We start from the raw sequence: 6,648 nt of genomic DNA, 5'->3' as shown, positions 1-6,648 counted from the left end.
GGATTTGTTATTGCTATTCTTTTTTTTTTTTTTTTTTTTTTGTTATTGACGTTTATATTTCAATAAAGATAGTATTTTTTAATAAATTAAAATTAATTCTTATCACCTGCTTTCGTAGAATTTTCTAATTTCAACATGTTGCAGCAACATTCCAAGTGGTCTAGAATGTTGCATCAACCAATTCTTGGCTTACGGCAAGAGTTCCGCAACAAGACGAGGTGGCCGAGTGGTTAAGGCGTTGGACTGCTAATCCAATGTGCTCTGCACGCGTGGGTTCGAATCCCATCCTCGTCGATAAGTTTTTTTTTATTTTTAATTCTTAAAATATTAGAGTTTTTCCATAACCAGCAAGTGATATTATGCGTACGTACATTATATTGTAGATTTTTTGCTAGATATGCGTTCGAGACAACTTAATCCACAAAGCGCCTGCAATTTTTTTTAAGCGAGACAAATTTAAATTTTATTTGAAAAATATATTTTTGAGACTTTTTAATCATTTTTAAAATAAATAATGCTTTTCTTTAAAATCTCTAGTTTTTGCAAATGTTGGAGGTTATTATAGGTGTATACCTACATACGTTCCAAACCCGTGGTTTTGTATTGAGAAAATTATTATACTACATTTCTAACAAACTCCTGAATTGACATCCATATCATGCGCTCTGCGCCAAAACGGCCTAAGCCCAAAAAAATCGTTCTGAGAAAAACGAAGTTAAAATAAAATAAGTTTTTAGAATACTTTTATTATTTTTTTTTTATTAATCGGAAATAAATATTAGTTGTAATATTTGTTGTATGTTAATCATAAGGTCTTAATTAACTTATGCCTTGTTCAGACTGACGGTGTTTCGCTCTCTATTCGTTGTTCGACCCGAAATTACGATGTAATTACTTAATTTCCCATACAAAATATTGAGAACAAACAACGATTTGTGTACATTGTTCAATTTAAATTACTCTCAGAACGACGATAAAATTTGTCCCATCTCTAACAAATGAGGGAATTTATCGAAATAAATTAATTATGACAGGAAAAACACAAAATTTAAAAATTTATTAAAAACCAAAACATTTTTAGAAAAACTGCAAAATATGAATGAAAAGTAAACGTTTTAACGACTAGTATATATTAAAATCATAGCAAATTGTGTCTTCTCTTCCAATGGATTTGCATTTCTTGTCCATCGTTTCAAATTCGCGTTCAAATTTAGAAACAAATATCAAATGCCTGCCGGAAAGTGTGTATACCAAAAAGTTATTTTGGCAGGTCTCTCTCTCGTTAATTTTTAAAATTGAAAAATTTTTACTGAAAACACCAAAATTGTGAGAAAAAATAGAAAACATGAATAAAACTAATATAATTTAATATTAAATAGATATCTGAAAGAAGGACAAATATTTTTTCAGTTCATATCAATTAACTTTACTCGTCTATTGGCTGAAAATTTCTTTAAAATCAGTAAACAAAAACTATTAAAATATGAATCATGTTGCTATGAATTGTGTGCCATGTCGTATGAACGGGTTAATTCGTGTACGTAATTATGAGAACGAACGACGTTATTCAAATGCTGGTATGAACATGGCATTAGATAAAGACTATATTAAATGGTTAATAAAAAAATCAATGTGGCTTAGGCCGTTTTGGATTCCATTAAAAAAACCCATTTTGGCTCCATTTTTTAAATCATAAATAATTTCTTCAGATATCTGCTTGCGCAAGTACCCAGACTTCGGGCACGGGTAGTATCAGTGTTTTGTAAAGCGTTATTTTTGTTTGACGAGTTGTGGCTTTGTTTTTGAAGTGCTTATTTCAGCCAAAGTACATCTGTTGGCCAATACAATTCGTTTTATTTCATAACTGGTGTCGTTTGCTGTGTTTACGTCGGTGCCGAGGTAGACGAAGTCTTTTACTACCTCAAAATTATAGGAACCAACGTTAACAGTTGGCCCGATCTCTATGAACGTATTGCGCGTCGACACCATCAACTTAGTCTTCCCGCCGTTTACCGCCAGACCCACTTTAGCAGATTCTCCTTCGACCTTCATAAAGGTATTTGTTACTTCTTTTACTGATCGTCCCATGATGTCTATATCATCGGCATAAGCAAGTAACATGTGGCTATTGGTGGAGATTGTGCCACTTCTTTTGGCGTTTGCCTCTCGTATAACCTTTTCTAGCATGATGTTGAAAAGATCACACGAAAGGCTGTCTCCTTGCCTGAAACCTCTTTTGGTACAAAACTCTTCGGAGAGGTTCTTTCGTATTTTAACTGAAGATCTTGTGGCAGTTAGAGTCATTTTACAAAGCCGAATGAGCTTTGCGGGGATACCAAATTCAGACATGACTTGGAATACCTTTGAACGTAGCGGGCTGTCGAAGGCTGCTTTATAATCGACAAAAATGTGGTAGGTGTCGATCTGCATCTCTTGGGTCTTCTCCAGGATTTGCCGCAGGGTAAATATCTGGTCAATGGTGCACTTGCCAGGTCTAAAGCCGAATTGGTATGGTCCAATTATTTCGTTGACCATGGCTTTAGTCGTTCGCACAATATCCCTGACACTATCTTGTAGGCGATAGGGAGAAGACTTATGCCCATATAGTTGGAGCATAAAGTCTTATTACCTTTCTTATGGACGGGACACAGGATGCTCAGGTTCCAACCGTCGGGTACGCGTTCTTCCTGCCAGATGGAGCTAACTAGCGGTTTTAAACAGCTCGGCTGGTAGGCCATCAGTTCCTGCTGCCTTATTATTCTTCAACCGGTTTATTGCTGTCTTTACCTCATTTTGGTTGGCGGTATACATTCAATATCATCTTCTGGGATTGGATCTGTGGTATCTTCGTCGACTTCGCTACTATTGGATACCAACAGTTTGGAAAAATGCTCTTTCCATATCCTTAGCACACTATCAGTATCATTTTTAGATATTTAAATAATACAAATTAGTATAAATTATTATTGCTCTTCTTCTTATTTGGCACTCTTTACTTTATACATATTAGAAAAACACCAATTTCTCATAAAAAAATAATGTAATGGATTTTACCACTGTCCATTTAAACGGATACTCGATTCGGGATACTCGATTCGGGAGAAACTATAAGTATTAAAAAATAATTTTGAAAATAAAAAAATAAATTTCCCCAAAAAAATTTCCTGGCGCTTCAGGAAAATTCAAAAATTTAAACACCGGTAACGTAACGTACGTTTTTGGCCTAACCCACACATATTTTTATATTTCATATATTTGATTTGGCCTAAGCGGCTTAGGCCATTATGGCATCCACAGTTTTCGAACTTTCCGTAGAGGAAAACCAGTTTTCTGCATGCAGTATCACCTTGGGTCAAATTATGCAATAGTGATTTTCTAAGTATATATTTTAAATAGTTTCGGTTCCATCGGCATAGTCAGTTTGATTTTTTTGAAAATAAGGGTTAGGCCGTTTTGGCCCTGAGAGCCTCATATATAGGTCTACGGTGACGTATGGGATGAAAGATACCAAGCAACGGTCCTGACGAGCATTAACATGGCAAAGCCCAAGACTAATCTTGGCCCTTCTCTTGCATCTCAAGTGGATACTGACCTCCCCGTGGTGTTCCGTGGGGAGCTGCCTTTAACATCCACTAAAGGTAGTGAGCTAACATATGCAGCGCGTTCACCCATAAGAACATTAAAAACTTGGTCGTCGGGTTAGTAACCCTCCCCTAGAAAAAATCAGCCTACTATGAAAATACGAAAGAAAAGAAAAACAAACGCCTCTAAAGTTGACGACCCCCGTAAACATTTTAAGGGCCAAGATCTGCGAATCTGCACCTGGAATGTCCCAACTGTTTATAGAGAAGGTGCAGTTTACACACTGGCGAATGTACTTGCAAAGTACAAGGCGGATATGACTGCCATACAGCAAATACGATGGAAAAGGCGTCACAACAACACCCAAAGGTGACGCAGTGTATTATTGCTGCCATGACATAAAGCATGAGTTTGGTTGCGGTTTTATAGTTAGTCGAAGGTAAAAAAAATCTGGTCTTCAGTTGCCCGGTGGATAATTAGCATAAAAGCTTGAATCATCCCATTATGTATATATGTATTTCTAATTATTTATCTTTTATCATCATTTTTAATTATTTTATTTTACGTTTTCTTTTGTTTATCATCAATGAATTTGACATGTGTACATATTCCCTTTTATTAATACTTTACGTTTATGTTTCCATTAACTTCATTTACTATTACATCAAGAATACAACTCATACTTAAATTTTAAATTTAACAGTTAAAAAATCCATCACTGTAAATACATATATTTAATACTAATAATGCAAGCAACTATGTACATACTACTAAATTATCTCGCTTCTCAAAAGTAGTACGTAAGCAGAATAAAGCTTGATTTACATTTACGAAATACACTCGATTTTAACTGTCAATTCCTTTGCGTATACGTCAAATGAAAGCTCATCTGAAATCCATTGGATTTCATTTGACGTTCAAGCAATGGAATTGACAGTTGAAATCGAGTGGATTTCATAAATGTAAACTTACTATAAAACTCAATAAAATCACTTTGCAATCGACTTTTGAACCACCAACAAGTAGTATAGTAAATTTATGTAAAAACCTCTTTGGCAGCTAAAAACGCAAGTCTTCGGTGTTTTATTGGTAAAAGGTATCCACATTCCACGAAGGCCTATATTTTTCAACATCAGTATTATTTGCGCCCTTGCCCCCACAGAGCAAGGACAAGGTCGAGCAGATGAGCCCCTGACATTAAAATTATTCTAAGCGATTTTAATGCTAAATTGGAAATGAGAATATCTTTGACCCAACAGTCGGGAAAATAAGTTTACACAGTGAAACATCCGACAATGGAATGAGGCTGATAGACTTCGCAGCGGAAAAACATGGTAGTAAGCAGTACCCGATTTAAGCATGTCGGCATTCATAATGGCACCTAGATGTCTCCAGACCAAGAAACAAGAAATCAATTTTTTTCAAATTGTGATAGATGGAAGACATTCATTGAGCGTGTTGGATGTACGATCGCCAAGAGGAGCAAACATCGACTCAGCACCTTGTTGCAGCAAAGGTATGTACGTACGCAATTAATCATTACAAATAAAGAACGAACAGACACTGCACGGAAGTTGGACATCGGTAAGCTGCAATCACAACAGATAGCCACAGCATATTCCACTATATTGCTCAATAAAGCACTCCTCGTCCCGATAACATATCAGCAAAATATTGCCCACTTCATGCAAACAGCCGCAAGACCATACTTGCATACTAGAGACCTCCACCAAGGAACCCATGGTATGTCCAAGAGTGTCGTGCTGCTACCAAAGAAAAAAATGCTGCATATAGGGATACTTTACAATCAGTGGCAACGCGTAGCTCACGAAAGAGGTATAAGGAGAAAAGAAGAAAGGAAAAATGGAAAAACGGTAGTGTGAATAAATCGACATGTACAGGAGCCAGAATGAAGTCCGAAAAGTCTACCCAACCGTCAAATATCAAACTGATGGTTTTGGTACAGGCACATCCTCCTGTAGAGATTAGCAAGGACATTTGCTAACAGGTACATATAGTGTGTCCAATATATAAAAAATAACATTTTTCCAAACTGTTCGTATCCAATCCGAAGGTAACGAAGATACCACATATCCAATCCTAAAATATGGTATTGAATGTATACCGCCTGGCCAAGATAAAGTAAAGACAGCAATAAACCGACTGAGGAATAATAATTCCGATGGAGCCAATATCCTACCAGTTGTTCTAAACCGGAACTTTTGCATACACAAGCTTGTTAGCACCAACTGACAGGAATACGGGTAAAAAAATTATTGAGTTTGCAAACTCTTGGCATATCCCACATCTGAAACATACAAAGCGTTCCTTAACCCCGAAAAGTGGCAAAACTGGAAGCAATTTTTAAGAGAGTGAGAGAGGAGAGAGAGCGAAAATGGCTTTCTCTTCTACCACAGGCTACCAGCAAAATTTCTGCAGGTTTTTACCTGGCAGAACTGATTTTTCGACTTTTGTTTGACGATTATTTCACAATGAAGAAGAAAATGGACGAAAAACAGAAGAAAAAGTAGAACGCTGACAAAACTAAATTAAAAATTGTGAAATAAAAGACGGAAATTGATTTTTTTATGTTTCTTTTTGACATTGCTGCCAGATCTACCATTTTTCCGTTCCTTTACTTTTCTGGTAAAAATGTTCATGAGAGAGCAATTTTGACACTTTTACCACTCTTGCCATTAAAAAAGTAAAGGAACAAAGCTATACTTTCAGAGCTTGTCCGTGTTAATCGCTTATTATGACCGATTAGCGTATCTTCCCTTCCATTTCCCTGTCATCGGGGCATATCACAAGGGTGTGTCTTATCAGCACTACTGTGTTTTCTAATGATAAACGAAATACTTATTGCATTTGACAAACTCGGAGTTAAAACCATGAAACTTCCAAAAGCGGCATCAGTCCTAATTACCGGTACCACGAAAAGCACTCCACTGGCACTACCGGAAATGCGATACGTAATGAAGTAATTCGTCGGTCGATTTTTATCTCTAACTGCAAAGTCGATTTTTCGATCTATCGATTTTTATCTTTAACTAAAAAGTCGAAAAT

At 36.2% G+C, this 6,648-nt stretch overlaps 1 non-coding gene across 1 annotated transcript; it reads left to right on the top strand.

Moving 5' to 3' along the window:
* The first annotated feature begins 212 nt into the window (after positions 1-212).
* Positions 213-294, top strand: TRNAS-GCU (transfer RNA serine (anticodon GCU)). Its single transcript has one exon. It is a non-coding gene; the product is annotated as a tRNA-Ser (tRNA).
* The last annotated feature ends 6,354 nt before the right edge of the window (positions 295-6,648 follow it).

This window comes from Musca autumnalis, unplaced genomic scaffold (assembly GCF_047663935.1).
Source record: "Musca autumnalis isolate F117 unplaced genomic scaffold, ASM4766393v1 scaffold_1, whole genome shotgun sequence".
Lineage (NCBI taxonomy): Eukaryota > Metazoa > Arthropoda > Insecta > Diptera > Muscidae > Musca > Musca autumnalis.
The sequence above is the reverse complement of the archived record's forward strand: the minus strand, read 5'-3'. Positions and strand labels throughout refer to the sequence as shown.